Source organism: Protopterus annectens, chromosome 9.part0 (genome assembly GCF_019279795.1).
Source record: "Protopterus annectens isolate FY-2018-M chromosome 9.part0, PAN1.0, whole genome shotgun sequence".
Lineage (NCBI taxonomy): Eukaryota > Metazoa > Chordata > Ceratodontiformes > Protopteridae > Protopterus > Protopterus annectens.
Genome location: NC_056743.1, coordinates 149,297,009 through 149,314,530, shown reverse-complemented (window position 1 = coordinate 149,314,530; position 17,522 = coordinate 149,297,009). Strand labels below are relative to the sequence as shown.

The 17,522-nt window shown below is 43.1% G+C and overlaps 1 protein-coding gene across 1 annotated transcript in view; it reads left to right on the top strand.

Moving 5' to 3' along the window:
• PKP3 (plakophilin 3) overlaps positions 1 to 17,522 on the top strand; it is a gene marked incomplete in the record, with an annotated part of 642,311 nt that overhangs the window by 487,824 nt on the left and 136,965 nt on the right.

The window sequence follows — 17,522 nt, the reverse complement described above, 5'->3', positions numbered from 1 at the left end:
TATCCCCTCACCCTTTTTAAATATTTAAATAGCCAATGGAATCTTTCAAGCAGTTAAGTTATTAGTAATTGGTTTGAGCTGATAGGTTTTGATTGCTATATCTGTTTGATTCAATTTGTCAGTGGTAGTCTGACAAAGCAATTTTATTGTGAAAATGCTTACTGCTGTTTTACTGTTTCCAATTAAAACCGTAAGCCTGAGGCTGTGTGTTCTGATGTTTTGCTGTGATTTTTGGAATTTATGTTCGTTTGTTTTTTCAGCTTTTCCTGGTAAGGGGTCACCACAGCGGAACTCCGGTCCGCTAATGATTGGCAGGAGCTTTTTTTTTTTTTATGGTCCCGAGTTGCCCGCCCGACGCCCAACCTTCAGCGAAGGCATGCCCATTTACACATGTCTTTTGGATGCCACTCTACTGTTGGGAGGACATGCAGACTCTACACAGAAGGCACTCCCCGCACACCAGCTGAGAATCGAACGGGAGAACCTCTTGCTGTGAGGCAACAACGCAACCGCTGTACCACCGCGGCTTAATAATTTTTGGAATTTATATACATATCTAAATTCCTAATTTGTGTGGCCCGTTTTCTAATATGAGCATTTCAGGTATACTCCCTCAAAAATATTATGCTTATTGCACTAATCACACTTGAACTTTGCACAAGTCAAACTTATTGTTTGTAGGGAATTTAAAATAGTAATTCACACATTGAGATACACAGCTTGTTAGTTTTGAAACAAATCTGTATCCTCTAATCTCCACAGTGAGGAATTTGGTTAATCACCATGTCTTCGTTAGGGCTGCTGTTTGTTTGCATTGCAGATGACATACATTGGTACTGCTTATGTGGTATGAGTGTATACACTTGGCCAAACTGTTGCATCTTTGCACTTTAGAATTCCCAGGTTTAACTTGTATATTATCTCAAGCACTGGTTGGAAACTCTTGCATTTTTAGCTTTGAACATCAAGTCATGGGCAGAAATTATTTATTCCTCGAAAGAAAAATAAATCTGAATTTCTTTCTTTCTTGTTAAAATGAGAGGATACCCCAAACAAAAATTGTGTGTATAAATGTGCTTATAGGAGAACTTATAAAGCAACCTTTAAGAAGCAGAAAACTGCCAAGTTAAAATAATACTACAGTCAAATGCTGTTCTGTGTACTATTTTTAAAATTTTGCTTACAAGATTTTATGCATTTAACAAGTGTAAAATATTTTTATTTTAAATATTTCAGTATGCATGCAGGTTTCATTTTTTTCAGAGTATACATTTAAAATATCAAGGGGTAGTCATTTTATTACTAGGGCTTTATTTTATAAGCTCATTTCCATTGCTTTTGAATTGATGCCAAGTTTAACTTGAACATTTTTTGATGCACCAGTTTGTCTGAAAACTACTATTTCTGTATGTTTCAAAAGTATGTAGGAATGTTTTACTGAATTCCTGTCATGATGTATTTAGTAATGAAGTGCTCCACTATTGATTTTCTCTAATTTGTTTTCCTACTTGCCGAATATCTCTTACTGAAGCCTCCTCAGTAATAATCAAAATACTGTTTCCATAGCTGCATTCCCTTATCAGTGTATGTGCATTTCTGAAATAATTTTATTGCATTCTTCTATCAGTGTTAACTACAGAGCTTGTGATTATTCTAGCACTTCTGTTTCGGTTCTGTAGAAAATATATTATGCTCACTGTGCCTCATATGTCTGGACTGCATACCACTTTTTTGGATATATTAAGCAACATTCATTTCAGTTAAAGAGGTGCCTTGTACAAAGACTTTCAGAATATGATTTGCAAGGGTTTGTGGTCCTTTTATTTATTTATTTATATTTATTTATTCCAATTTGGTGACCGGGGAGGTCCACTGGGCTTGAGAGCCCGTTTTCAGTGGAGGCCCGGGGAGAAAAGTTACATCACATATTGAATTACCACAATACAAAGTTACATAACATATCGAAATAACAAAAATAATTTGTATTACAGTCAATATGTAGTCTTACAAAACACAGCAGGTAGAATAGCAGACAAATAGGTATCATTCACTAAGTAACTAAGATATTAAAGAAAAATTATCCAGGAAGGATGAGAGGCATAGAGCATGAGGCTGGGTGAAGATATTGGATACAATTAATAGTCTAGGTCTGTGAGAGAGGTTAGAAAGGCAAGGAGGTTAGCCAGGAGAGAAGGAAGAGGGGAGCTTGTGAGGTATGGAATGAAGAGTGCAGTTACATTTTCCGTGAAGAAAGAGGTAGGAGTGAAGTTGTCTTTTGAAGGTGTGTAGGTTGTCATAGGTCCTCAATGTAGAGGGCAGGGCATTTCATTTTTTAGCTAGGACAAAGGAAAGTAAAAGCTGACCAGCTGAGCGCTTAGGTTTGTGGATGGAAATAATGTTTTGGTGAGTGGATCTAAGGGGTCTGGGGGGGGGGGGCTATATGGTTGGAGAATATTAGATAATGGAGGCAGCTGGTGGGTTGAAATAGTAATTTGTGGGCTGAGACAATTTGGAGGAAGTCTAGTTGATTGGGGAGTTAAAGCCAGTTTAAAGTTTGTAGGGAGGAGCAGTGATGAGAGAAGGAGTTTGCTTTTGTGGCGAATCTGGAGATTTTATTGTAGCATACTTCTAGTTTGGAGGTAAGGGTGGAAGATAGCAGAGGAGCACCATATAGAAGAGATGGGAGGAGATGTGTAGTGGCCAAGGTATGTCTAGTAGAGGGAGAGAGGAAGTGATTATAGGTTCATAGGTTGGTACTAGGCTATCAGCCCTAGGGCCTATACAAGCCTAGCCATAACAATTCCCTGGCTATTTCTTCCCACATTATTTACTTTCCTGGACCCCTGTCTAGCCTGGCGACTGACGTGATCCCTGGGGTGAATTTCCTTTCTCCCATCCAATCGTCAAGGTTCCTCTTGAAGAGGTCCAAAGAGGCACACTGCTTGACATGTATGGGCAGTCTGTTCCAGAGTCTGGGGAGTCTCTGGGTCAGGAACCTATCCCTTCAGCATGTTTTGTTTATTGTGATGACAAGGTTTAGATCCCTGGAGTGTGTAGCTCTGAGGGATTGGGATTTCTTTAAGTGTAGCATGTCCAACAGCTCTGGGTTTGACATGGCCTTGTATGTTAAGCAGAGATCGCCTCTGAGTAGACGATACGCGACAGAGTATAGCTGGAGTTTTTTAAGGCGGTCAGCGTAGGGCATCTGCTTTAGGCCTGTGATTCTTTTAGTGAGGTATTTCTGAGGCCTTTCCAGTTGTTGCAGATGTCTTGAGAGGTACATACCAAATGGGGCGTTGTATTCTATAATGGGTCTAATGAGGGATGAGTACAGTGGGACAATGACCTCCTTTTTTCTGGATGAAAAGCCCTTCGTGATGGTGTGCCACATAGAAGGATTTCCTGACTGTTGTGGTGATGTGGTTATCGAAGGTGAGACCACTGTCCACCTGTGTCCCTAAGTCTCTTATCACACTTTCTGTGTTTAGTGTACTGCCACCTATATGGTAATTCATGGATACATGTTTTTTTCCCCAAAGGGGATAACAATACATTTCTTGGCATTGAGCTTGAGCCCATGGCTCTGGCACCAAGCATCTGTTTCTGTAAGGCCCTTTTGTAGAGTATCCACATAATTTGGGGATTCAATAATGGCTCCCAGTTTGCAGTCATCTGCAAACTTTGTTAGCCAGAGTCCCTTAGTGTTGACCTGTACTTCAGAGAAGTAGATGCCAAACAAGAGCGCCCCAGGACTGAACCCTGAGGTACTCCACTTGTCACTTGTCTGGAGCTGGATTTGGAGTCGGCTACTTTTACAGTGTGGGTTCTATCAGTAAGCCATTTAGCAACCCATTGGGTGACATAGGGATTAATACCCAACTTAGTAAGTTTATCTATGATTCCAGAGTGGGGATGGTGTCAAAGGCCTTGGCAAGGTCTAGATAGGCTGTGTGGACCACCTTACCCTTGTCCATGGCTCTGGAGACTGATTCAAAGAAGTCAATCAGGTTCAGGAGACATGATCGGCCCTTCACAAACCCAAACTGGGTGGGGTCCAGTGTTTGAAGGTTGCCAATGTCTTTGTTTATAAGTTCCATGATAATACGCTCCATGGCCTTGCAGATAAGGCTTGTCAGACTGATGGGACGGTAGTTTCCGGGATCCAAGGTGGATCCCCCCTTGTGGATTGGGATAACTGTAGCTCTGCACCACTCGGTGGGCACGAAACCTGAGGTGAGGCTGTGATTAAACATGACACTTAGGTGAGGTGCCAGTTCATATTGTAGTTCATGTATTACACAACCCGGGATGTCATCTGGTCCCATGGATGCTGTATTCTTGGCTTTAGAGAGTGCGTTTTGTACCTGTGTGGCCATTATTACTGGAATTTGGCAATCTTCCAGTATTGAGATGGGCCATTTAGGGGGTGAGAGGGGGGTGAAGTTGGCACTGAATCAATCTGCCAGGATATTGGCAATATCCTTTGAATCAGTATATTTATTGCCATTCTGTTTTAGCTCAGAGCAGATCTGAGCATTGCCATTTAGATTCTTGACATAGTTGTAGAATGCTTTGTGGTTGTCTTTGGAATCTTTGGCAATTTTATTTTCATAACTAGCTTTGGAGGATTTTATGAGGCATCTCAGTTTCTTACTGAGGCTAGTAAGGGAGTTTTTTGCATCCTGGGATTTTTCTCTTTTCTGCAAAAGTTTCTTCCTTTTGTTGTAAAGTTTGTTTATGGCAGGGGACCACCAGATTGGCTTCCTTTTTTGGATGAGAGCATTTTGGTTCTATTTGGGATGGCACGATTCATGCATGAGTGGATGTGCTCGTACAGTGCCTTAGTGTAGGATTCAGCAGTTGAACTTTCAGTTCCCGTCTGCATGGGTGTCATGAAGTTTGTCACTTCTGACTTGAGTAGCATGAAGTTGGCTTTGGAGAAGTTTTTTATGGTGGTTTCTTTACTGGGGGGGTGGGGGTGGGATGTGGATGTTAAGGGTGATTAGCTTATGGTCAGACCTGACTAACGAGGGGGTGACCATAGGTATGGAGCATTGATTTGCCATGTTGATAATGACCAGGTCTAGGATATTGGAGCCCCTGGTGGGAATATGGATTAGTTGATCCAGGGCGTTGGAATTTATGAATTCCAAGAACCGTTGCGCAAAGGTGTTGGGACATGAGTAGTTTTCCCAGTTAATGGCAGGGTAGTTAAAATCACCCAGTATTAGGGTGTTTGGTTCTACCTTAATATTTTCCAGTATGTTTAAAAAGGTGTAGTGAGAATCTTGGGGTATGGTGGGGGATCTTTAGCAAGCTACAGTTTGGATTGCAGTCTTACCTAGTGTTAGTTGCACTTGGAGAATTTCAGACACATTGTGTTGGCCAGCTAGCCTGGTGATGTGAATATCCTTGGTGAATATTGACACTCCTCCACCTTTAGTGTTTCGGTCCTGGTTTGGTGGCCGAAAAGTGTGGTAAGAGTTGTAGCCTGGTATTGCAGGGGTGCTCTCTGGAGCCTTGAACCAGGTCTCAGTTACTGCACAGATATCGATGTTCTCCATTTTTAGGAGTGCCTCGAGAGAGTGCATTTTGAGGTTTAGACTTCTAGCATTGAGTAGCATTACCTTCAGATTTTGCATGCTTGTACCTGTTACGGTGGTGGTTTTGTCCTTTGAAGTTTGCCTAAAAAGGCACTATAGGGGTGGCAAGAGCCTTAGCCAGTAACCTGAATCCCAGGGGCGACAGGTGCAGACCATCTCTGGCAAAGCATCGTGGTCTGTCAGTCATGTTATCCCAGGCAGACAGATACTGGATCCCCTTTGAATGACACCATAAGCTTAGCCAATTGTTGAAGTCAATCATTTTATCCTTATATTGTGGTATCATTCTGGGAAGGCAGGATGCTACTCAGGGCTAGGGTCATACCTGCCTGGGCCACATGATCCGAGAGCTCTTCCATGTCTCTTTTCATGTAGTCCAGGGAGGTACGTCTCAAGTCATTCACTCCAACATGGACAATGACAGAGTCATATTTGTACTTGTTGTGGAGTGACTTGAGTGCATGCGTTATGTGGCGGATCCTGGCACCCGACAGGCAGCTGACTGTAATTTTCTCCTTATTCAACCTGGTGAGAGGGATATCAGTGTGCCGGACTATAGAGTCACCTATGACTAAAGTGTTAGGTACATTGTCTTGCCTTAGGGGCTGTTGCTGGGTGGCACACTGGTGTTGTGAACTATGTGACACATTGGTTGTGACTGGTGTTTGTTTGCGTTTCAGCTTCAGAGGTCTTTGTTGCTTGGGCAGGTTACAGTTAAGGGCCTCTGCATATGTGGATTTAGTGTTGCTATATGTGGGTGTTGGTGGTGCGGGTTTAGAAGGGCTATGTGTTGCTTGAAATGTAGTGTGGGTGTTAACCTTCTCCTCTTGACTGTTTAGCACAATCTTGGGTGGAGAGAGCTTTGCTTCCATTTTGGCTATGTAAGTGCATCTCTCACAGGTTGTAGTGTTGGGTGGTAGGAGGAGAGGGTTGTCTGTGTACATGAGGCAATTGCTGCATTGCCCCAGTATGCCCAGATTCACCAGGTGGACAGGAGAAATCACCAGAAGCTGACCCTTGGACATGCCTGGTTTGGGGCTTTTTTTCATTTTTTCTTTGTAAAGTACAGGAGTTGTTTCCTTAGCAAGGTACTTGCAATTATAGGCTGTTTAGTGCCTACTATTAATTTCTCCTTATTAACAAGGAGAGTTCAGTGTTTGTATGAGTTTAAGGCTTCCTAGTGCTTTCCAGCAGGTATTAGAGAAAGTGCTAGTCACAGGGATGCTTAAAGGTAAGATTGAAAAGAATGCACTCTGCAGTGTGCACCAGAGAAGTTAGATGTGAAAGTAGGTAACTTGAGTTTTACCTATTTAAAAAGTTAAGGTTTAGTGGAGAGTTACTATTTTTAAAACAGCAAGATGGATTGAAAGGGGTGGTCACTTTTGTAATTTGGTGCTATGAAATACTGTAGGATGGCCAATAAATTTAAATAATTGAAGGGGTGGGATTTCAAAAATGATGATTTTGTGATTACTCACATAAGCCAGTGAAAGTAGAGAGAAATGAGATATATGGTCAGATTAACATAAGAGGCGGGCAACTAGAAAGACAGTGGTATTTAACAAGACAACTTAAATGGGTGGGAGGGCGGGAAAAAATTCTGCCTGACTCAGAACAGAGAGAGCTGTGGTCTCTTTTGAAGTTTTAATATGCTGTTAAAACAGAATGCAAGCAAAACACAAAGTAAAGAAAACAAACTACAATATTCAAAATATAGAAAGGCAATACAGTAATACAAAAAATATAAGCAAACTAACCTTTCCTTCACAGCAAAGTGTAGCAGAGTCTGGATTCTTGTACAGTAGGCTGAATTTTATGTGGAGTTTTTTGATGTTAAGTTGGATATGGGTATTGAGTATTAAATGTTCATCAATGGTGACCCCCAAGAGTTTGGTGGAGGGAACAATGTCAATGATAGAGTTGTTAAGGCTGGTAATTTGAAATGAGTTTTTATCAATGGGTGTGAATAGGAGGATCTTAGTTTTGTTAGCGTTAAGTGAGAGGTGGATGTCCTTCAAGGATGCATCTGCAGTCCTAACAAATGGGTTGTCCTGCCTCAGGCAGCCCTTCGGTCGGCCGGATTCCAAAGTCTGGGTCTGGCCTCGGCTGATGTCGCACTTCACCCCACGTCATAGCTGCTGTTAACCGGGTATAAAGGCATCAGCCGACGCCATTTTCCTCAGTCTTTCTTGCCGCGTGGCGCCCGAAGCAGAAGCTGTTCGCAAGTGCCGGTCGGTCAGAACCAGAGATTGCTACTACTGAAGACTTCTAAAAAGCTAAGTACCCCGTTGGGGACTCTTTCTTGCCTCAGCCGATGTCAGAAAAAGTGAATAACTGTTTAACTTGTGGGAAACAAATACCTCATAAAGATTTCCACTCTTACTGCCTACCTTGTTTAGGCCCAGACCACGACGTAGCAGCTTGTCTAGCCTGTGCTTCCTTCAACCGACGAACACTTAGACGTCGGTCGGAGTTTGCAGAGGAGTTTTTCAGCTCCGCTTTTGCTTACAACATGCCGTCGGAGACTCCGACTTCACAATTAGCTAAAAAGTGTAAGGAAAAGGACTGACACTCGCGGTCCGCGGTTTCGGCCGAAACCGCAGTTAAGCCAACCGCGAGTGTCTCGGTTTCAGCTGAAACCGAGTCCTCGATTATTCCTTCAGCCGAAAGCATGCCTCCTACATCTGAGGCCTCTTCCAGCATGGCTGAATCTGCTACTGAAATTCCACCTGCTCTTACAGGTTCTCAGGATTTATCAGATACTATCCCTTTAGATATATCTACTCCTGCACGTGGAGCTGCTAGGCCCCCTGCATCCATGTCAATTGAGGCTTTTACCAGGGCTAAAGCAGCTAAATCAACAAAGACTGTGCCTGCTAAAACCCCGTCTCACAGGCCTAGCTCTAGTACTCAAATGCTTAGTCTAGCAGAGGATCTCATTTCTTTGATCAGGGGATCCCAGACTCACCCTGACAGGGCCTCTCACCCCCCTCCAGAGAAGAGGCCTAGAGCAGAGCCCCCTGAGCCAGTTTCTACAGATTACTCCTCTGATGATTCAGTAAATACAAACCCTCCAGAAGGCCCTTATTCTCCATATGAGGACTCTGATGCAGAAGACTCCATTCCTTCTGCCTCTCCTCCTGAGGAATTTTCTTTTGGAGAAACCTTGCATGCTATGAGAGAACAATTTCAATGGCAGGGCCAGGATTTTTCAGACTCTAGGAAAAGGCTTAGGACCTTTTTACATTTGCCACAGCATAGGCCTTTAGCCATTCCTCCAGTACTTACAGTTGTGGATGATGCATTTAATGATGCTTGTACTGCTCCTGACTCTCTTCCTCCGGCCCCTGCTAAGCCCGACAGATACTACAGGGTTCCGGACACTCATTATCACTTGTATAAGGCTTCTATTGCAGATCCTGAAACTATTTCACAGGGCCCCAAAGCTGTAGCAGCTGCCTCTGCCAAAAACCCCCTCCCCTCTGAAAGAGAATCTAGGGCCTTAGAGAGATGGGGTAAAAAAGTTTATACTTCTGCTACTCTTTCGGCTAGGGCCTTAAACTGCCAATTCCACATGATTCAGTATCAGGAATTTATGTTAGATCAGCTAACCAAAAAACTGTCCTCACCTGAACCTTTAGACCGAAAGTCCCTTCAGGAAATGGTGCATAATATTCAGCAGGTCAGTAATCATTCCTTAAAATGCGGCTATGATGCACTGGAGGCTACCTTTAGATCAGCTATGACTGGTACAGTGATCAGAAGGCATGCATGGTTAAGAGCAATCCTTACCAGACCATGTAAAGTCAAAGCTCCTAGATGCTCCCATGGGAAAACACAGTTTGTTTGGCTCCCCTGCACAGCAAGTGTTGAAGAAGGTGGAAGAGAAAGCGAAATCTGTCCAGACAGTCAAGGATTTCTTACAGGTCCAGCCTCCGAGGTTTAGTAGGAACTGGCCTTCCAAGAATTGGTCCTTTCCAGATACCAACAGAGCACAGAGAGGCAGGAATAGGTGCCCAAGAGGCAGAGGTCAATCCAGAGGTGCCTACAGGGGACGTCAGTGGCAGCCTAACAACCAGAGAAGTGCTGCCACAGATCCAGCCACTACCACTTCCACAGGACAATCACAGTGACTTGGCTCTGAAACCGCCTACCAGGGAACAACTAGAAGCACCCTTAGGCGGAAAGCTAGCCTTATTTTCAGTAAACTGGCATTACATCACAGGAGACAAATGGATTTTACAGACAATAGACGAAGGTTACAGGTTTCACTTCCATACTCTACCAAGGAAGAGAGGAATGCCAAACCTACCTCCAAATCAAAAGACAAACGCTCTAGAGCAAATAGACCACTTGCTAAGGATGAGAGCTATAGAAAAGGTACCATCTATGGAACAAGGGCAAGGATTTTACTCCAGACTTTTCCTGGTGCCAAGAAAGGAAAACCAATGGAGACCTATTCTCGACCTGTCCGCTCTGAACACATATCTCATTGTCCCAAAATTCAAGATGCTGACCCTACAGCAGCTTCTTCCCATGCTGGGCAAGGAGTCTTGGCTGGTAACTCTAGATCTCAAGGAGGCATACCTGCATGTCCCCATACGACCAAATTGCAGAAGATACCTCAGATTTCTTGCAGGATCAGAGCATTATCAATTCTCAGCATTGCCTTTTGGCTTATCTACTGCGCCCAGAGTATTCATGAAATGCCTGGCATCAGTAATTGCTCATTGCAGGCTTCAGGGAATTCAAATTTACCCATACCTGGACGACTGCCTGTTACAAGTGGACAACAAAAACAAATTAACAAAAGATTTGAGAAAGGTCATTCACCTATTGCAAGCCCTGGGATACACAGTCAACATAAAAAAGTCAAGGCTGATACCATCCCAAAGGATAACTTTCTTGGGTGCAGAACTGGACACATCAAGCCAAATGGCATTCCTCACAGCAGAAAAGCAGAAGCACCTACCACTCTATTTCATGGCATTAACAACGCAGAACCAGCTTACAGCAAGGAAAGTCCTGCAAGCCCTGGGTTACATGGCATCCTGCATAATATTGATTCCACATGCCAGACTACATATGAGGAAGTTGCAATGGTACCTAAGGAATTTATGGTCTCGGCACAAGCACAGCCTAGAAACCCAAATTCCAATAATTCCATGCCTGAAGCAAGAATTCCAATGGTGGGCTCAGGCCTGTCAATTGAACAAAGGACTGCCCTTCCACAGCCCTCACCCAAGCCAGACTATCACCACGGACGCCTCAGACCTCGGTTGGGGGGCAAACATGGTGGACAAGTGCATACAAGGCTTATGGACTCAAGACCAGCTGAACCTACACATAAATCAAAAAAAGATGCTGGCAGTAAAGCTGGCAATTCAGACATTCAGACCATTTCTTCAACAGGGTCATTTGCTGATAAGGACGGACAACACCACAGTTATGTGGTATATCAACAAACAGGGAGGCACACATTCATATCCTCTATGCCGGATGGCAATGGACCTCTGGAATGTGGCCCTGAACCTCAACATTCAGCTCCAGGCAATATTTGTGCCAGGAAAGGAAAATATACTAGCAGACATCTTAAGCAGAACTACCACGGATGCCCACGAATGGATGCTGCATCCAGACATCTTCAAATCCATTACAAAGAAATGGGGACTACCAGAAATAGACCTATTCGCATCCCCACACAACCACCAATTGAAAAAATTCTGCACGAGGACATACCACCCACTAGCTTGGAAGGTGGACTCCCTATCTTTCAGTTGGGAAAACCTGACAGCATATGCATTCCCACATCTTCCTTTGATGCACAAAGTGCTACTGAAGATCAAAGAAGATCACCCAAGGATCATCCTGATAGCTCCAGACTGGCCGAGGCAGCATTGGTACCCACTACTGAGGAGTATGTCTCGGGAACACGCATGGCCTCTACCCTTAGTTCCTTTACTGCTAACACAGAACAACTTCAAAATCCTGCATCCAAACTTGAAAACACTGCAGCTAGCTGCTTGGAACATTGCATAAGACAAAATAACCCAGATTTATCTCAAAGGGTTAAAGACATTATCTTGGAGGCTCGCAGACCCTCAACAAGAAAAACTTATTCAGCAAAATGGAAAAGATATCTCATGTGGAGTGCAGCAAAAGGAGAAAATGTATCACTGGCAAACATAGCTAACATCCTGGAATACTTAGCAGAGCTTTTCCACAATGGCCTGTCCTACTCCTCCATTAAGATTCATGCGTCAGCAATTTCAGCAGAATACAACATGGATCCTCCAGTCTTTTCTCATCCTGTACTCAGGCAGTTCCTGAGAGGAATTAAAAATGTAAAGCCACCAAGGAAGCCACCATTGCCTACATGGGACTTGAACTTTGTGTTAGAAAAGTTGACACTTCCCCTTTTGAACCAGCAGCAACAGCAGAATTACAGTACTTATCTTGGAAAACTGCTTTCCTGCTTGCAATCACTTCAGCAAGAAGGGTTTCTGAATTACAGGCATTAATGGCAGTACAGCCCTTCCTTATCTTCCATCAGGATAGAGTGTCCATGAGAACTAATCCTACTTTTATGCCAAAGGTGGTCTCCAGGGTATCATTAAACCAAGCAATCCACCTACCTACATTCTTCCCCAACCCACAGAACAGGGGGGAAAGACTACTACATACCTTGGATGTGCATAGACAATTGCGCTACTACCTGGACAGAACCAAGAACAATAGGAAAACTGACCAGCTTCTGGTAGCATATGCAACAGGAATGGAAGGAAAAGCAATTTCAAAACAGACAATCTCAAAATGGATAGGAAATTGCATTAGATTTTGTTACTCTTATCATGGAAAGACAACTCCAGAAAACATCAGACCTCACTCCACAAGGGCTACAGCCACTACTACAGCTTTTTTACGAGGAGTGGCTACCAAAGACATTTTAGAGGCTGCTACTTGGAGCTCCGTGCATACATTTGCCAATCATTACAATCTACCTTTATACTCCAGATCCCGAGCAGGTTTTGCCACTGCTGTTTTGCAAGGGATCTTAACTACACCATAATCTTCTTAGTACCTCCTCCCCCAGTTTGGCTATGGTATTCTACCCATTTGTCAGGACTGCAGATGCATCCTTGAAGGACATAGTACAGTTTTGTACCTACCATAAATGTAGATGTCCGAGAGGTATGCATCTGCAGTCAGGATTACCCACCCTCCTTCCCCTCTGTGGTACTCCTAGGGTATTTGCCCATCTTGTAGCTAGCTGGGGAATCTATTATGGTGTATTTGTTTGTATATATGTATATACATGTTTATTTCTATTTGTTCTCTATTGTTTGGAAACATTTGCATTTATCCAAATTTAGCCTTCCTAGAGGGCACCTGGCATCTGGGGCAAGAAACACTGAGGAAAATGGCGTCGGCTGATGCCTTTATACCCGGTTAACAGCAGCTATGACGTCGGGTGAAGTGCGACATCAGCCGAGGCCAGACCCAGACTTTGGAATCCGGCCGACCGAAGGGCTGCCTGAGGCAGGACAACCCATTTGTTAGGACTGCAGATGCATACCTCTTGGACATCTACATTTATGGTAGGTACAAAACTGTACTTTCTGGTGCATCCATTTTTCAGTGATTGAGAAGGCAGATTGAGTTAGAGACTGGAGTTCAGTTTGGTTGGAGGCAAAGCAGATCAAAGTAGAATAGTCTGTGTATTGGACAATTTTGGTATTAGGAATGGCTTTGTGGAAATCATTAATGAAGATGTTAAATAGCAGCGGGCCAAGAATGGAACCTTGGGGAACTCCTGTGGGGGTGGGAAGGAAGGTGGAGGAGGATTGGCTCCATTTCACTGCTTGGGACCTGTCTGAAAGATAGCCAGAGAACCAGGAAAGAGTTTTTGGGGAGATGTTGAGGTTAGATGGTTTAGTAGATGGGTATGAGAGATGGTATTGAAAGATTTAGCTAAATCTAATAGAACAGATGAAACTAAGTTACCAGAATCTTGAGCTGAATTGAGAGTGTAAAAAGGAGAGAAGGGCTGTGTTGGTATTGTGTCCAGGGCGGAAGCCATGTTGGGTAGGAGAGAGCAGTTGGTGTTCGGTTAGGAATGGCATGAGCTGCATGTGTATGCATTTTTGAAGAAGTTTAGAGATTGGAGAGAGGTTGGCTATAGGGCGGAAGTTGGAGAATTTACAGTTTTTGCTACCCTTGTGGAGTGGAAGAATAAAAGCAGAAAGCCATAGTTTGGGTACATAAGACTCGAGTAGTGATCTATTAATCAGGATGCTGATAGGGAGAGCAGTACTGTCAGAGGCAATTTTTAAGGAGGAGGAGGGGATGTTGTCAGGAGCATTAGTGCAAGGTTTAAGTTTGGAGAGAAGTTTCTTTGAGGTAGATAGATACACGTTTAAGTTCAAAAGTAGGGGGTGTGGGAGGAGAGGGGGAGGAAGCTTTTGAGGAGGGGGTAGGGGGATGTTATTGGGGAAGGTTTTGGTTAACTCAGCAATAGAAGAGGTGAAGGTGTTAAATGGTTTGACAATTTCTTGGTCAGGTTTGCTAGTGTCAGGACAAGGGTTATTTGTGGTACCAGGCTTGAGAAGAGAGTTAATAGAGTTGCAGAATTGTTTGGGGTTTTTTGTGTGATTTATTTGTAAGTGGTTGTAGTAGGATTTTTTGTCTATAATGACTTGCTTTTTGGCTAGGTTTCTCGGCTGTTTGTATTTTAGTAAGAATTCAGGCTGTTTATGATGGAGATAGCTCTTCCAAGATTTGTCTGTTTGTTGCATAATTTTCTTGGTTTCTTTTGTAAGCCAAGGGGCTGTCTTGGCTTTAACTCTTTTGGTTTGTATTGGAGCTAGGGAGTTTAGGACAGAAAGGAATGTAGAGTTGAAGTCAACGGCTTCGTCTAGAGGCAGGGTTTTTAGTGGGTTCCAGTTAGTGAGCTTAAGAGAGTCAGAGAAGGTAGAGGGGTTAAAGTTAGGCTATGAGTATGTAGGAGCTGGTGGGAATATGAGGAAGAGGATGTGGCTCTATGGATGAAGGCAGTGAGGTGGTCTCCTAATGGGCCAGGAGTGACACCAGATGTAGTGATTTTGTTAGGGTGAGACACTAGGATCCAGTCTAGGATGGAGCCTGGACGGTTGGTTTTGTTGGGCCTAGTAATGGAGTGAATAAGTTGAGTGAAGTTGAAGAGATTGATTGATAAGGTGGGATTAGGGTCAATGATTTTTTGCCAGTCAATATTTACGTCTCCCATTATGTAAGTTTTGTGTTTAATATTTGAGCAGGTCCAGGAGAGGAAGTCTTCCAAGGTATTGGTGTTATTACCAGGGGGAATGTAAAGGGAGATGATGCAAATACTTTTATGGTCATTTAATTTTAGAATGCCAATCACTAGTTCAGCGTTATTAAAGGGAGGGAATAGGATTTGGGAAGGGAATACTGGATAAATGATTAGAATAAATTAGTGCTACTCCACCACCTCTTATTTAGGCAGCCTGATCGGAGGCATTGAAATCCGGGGGGGGGGAGGAATTCTGAGTTGGTTATGTGTGGTTTTAACCTGGTTTCAGAGATGGCTACTATGTCAGGTGAGTTATGGTTGAGGTAATTTTATTAGCTAGGCTTTGGGCATTGATGGTGAGGAATTTGAGGTGTTTATGGATATGTTGATTGTTGGAGCTATGTTTTTTTGTTTGAGAAGTGCTTGGTCCAGGGTTGGGATGAATGTTGCCTGCTAAGAAGAGGTAAGAGAGAAGTTTTTTTAAGAATGTGTTTGGTTAGGAATGGATGGTAGGGTGTGGATTTAGGTTTGCAGAAATTAGAGGGGATTTGGAAGAATTTTAATGTTAATAGAGAGGTGGGGTGGAAGGGGGTTAGAGAGACAGAGATGTTGTAGAAGTGACTTGAATTGTTGGGGTATGAAGGTGGAGGGTGTAGGTGGAGGTTGGTATAAGAGGTGGCATGGTACAGAGGAAGTAGAATGAGGAGTAGGAGTGATGTAGGGGTAAGGATTGTAGTAGTAAAATAGGGCATTGTAGATGTAGTTTGATTTGAGGTGAAAAGATTATGGAGGTTAGAGAGAGATAGGTAAGGCAGGTGGATGGGAGGAGGAGCATTGAGTAAGGTGTGGTTGGTGGAGAGGGAGGAGCAATGCTGTGACTGGATTGGGTGATGTAAGCGGGAGTATGGGATGGCAATAAATGTAGGAGTACTGGGGGCGTGTGGGAATTGGGGGCAGGGTAGGGGAGTGGAGTGAGCCTGCAGGGCAAACGGAGCAGGATAGAGCAACAGGGCAGAAGAGTCCAGCTGAAAAAAGTATCAGCCACTGCAGGTAAGAGCTGAGGTAAGTAGGAGAAAGTACAGTAAGGCTGGATGGAATTTGATAGAGATTGAGCAAGACAGGGGAAGAGAAAAAAATGTATAAGATTGTGAAAGTAGAGTAAAGTTATGGGATAGTTGGCTTTAGAAGTATTTAGAGGTGAAGATGGATAAAAAAGAAAAATAAATAAAATAGAATGAGTAGGCAAAAGGTGGGGTGGTGCTGCCACATAGTGGAGAGAGGAGAAAATGCAGGCAAAGAGAGGGATAGGGAAATAAAGTAGAACAAATGGGCAAGTGACTATGGTAAAGAAAAGTAGAGGTAAAAGAAATGAGAGTAAGTCTCCAATGGGATACAATAAATGGGATAGGAGGCTGGAGGTCAGTAAGTACCAGTTAGAGGGGGATTTTTACAGTCTGCGGTAGGCTGCTGAGTCTCACACACTGAGGGACAGGCTAGCAAATAGGGATGTTTAGATAATTGAGTTTGGTGTAAGGCTACATACATTTACTGAGAAAAATAGGTAAGGAATTCCACACTGAGGTTCTTTTCAGGTAAGCCCAGACTGGTGAGCAGGAAAAGTCCAGGTAGGCTGACTTGGCTTTTGCATAATGAAGTCCGTATAATTTGTGAGGTAGAGACGGACCTTCAGGAGAGGAGTACTGTAAAAAGAGAGGGGAAAAAACAAACACACAAAAGTAAGTGTTGGGGACAAGAGAGGAAGAGGAGGAATGTATGTATTAGACAGTATAGGTTCTCCTCCATATTTACTCCAACTCCTAAAGTTCCTTACCATGGACATATTCAAGAGATTTCTCACATCCATGCCCTATAACTTGACATTTCCTTTTCTCTTTAAGCATTTTCATTTATATATAAATGCTGTTGTCTTGTAGGCAGCTTTTCTTCTCTTGTAAAATTGTTTATCCTGTGCTATTATGAATGGCATGTGTTTGCAGCACAGCTAGCTTATTTACATCAGAGTATTTTAATACTAGAACATATGTGAATAGTTTCCATATTAAAAAAATTGTGTGCATCTTCTTAGTTCCATTCCTGGCTGTATCTTTATCTAACAGCTTTTAGATGCATACTTGTCTCAGACATATTGGGTTCAAACTTTACAGGTAACTGCCACATTCCTAGAAACCTCTTAATCAGTGCTTATCTTTTGATCTTTGTCTTTGCTCAGTAGCTTGATTTTTTTTTCTTGGATCAGGTTTTAGGTTCTCTTACATTAGACTATTACCCTCATTTTAAATCAGCTGTTTGTAAAACTTGAAGTAGTGCTATCTGTACTTGTTTATTATCTTTAGCACTCTCTTGCCATACTTTCTGTGCCTGACCTCACAGTAACAGACCATCAATTATATTTACAGCACCTTCCAAGCTTGCAATTTCTTGGGGTAACAGCTGTTTGAAACACCTCTGGTACTAACAAAACACCAACGGTGAGAGTAGAAAAACAGTATCCTCTAGTAAAGTTTTAAATTTCCACTGTTCGGACATTGAAATAGTTTTATCTCGTATCAGAATGAGTGACGCCTTCAGGTGCATCTGTACTTAACTCCTACTGACGTCTCTAGGAA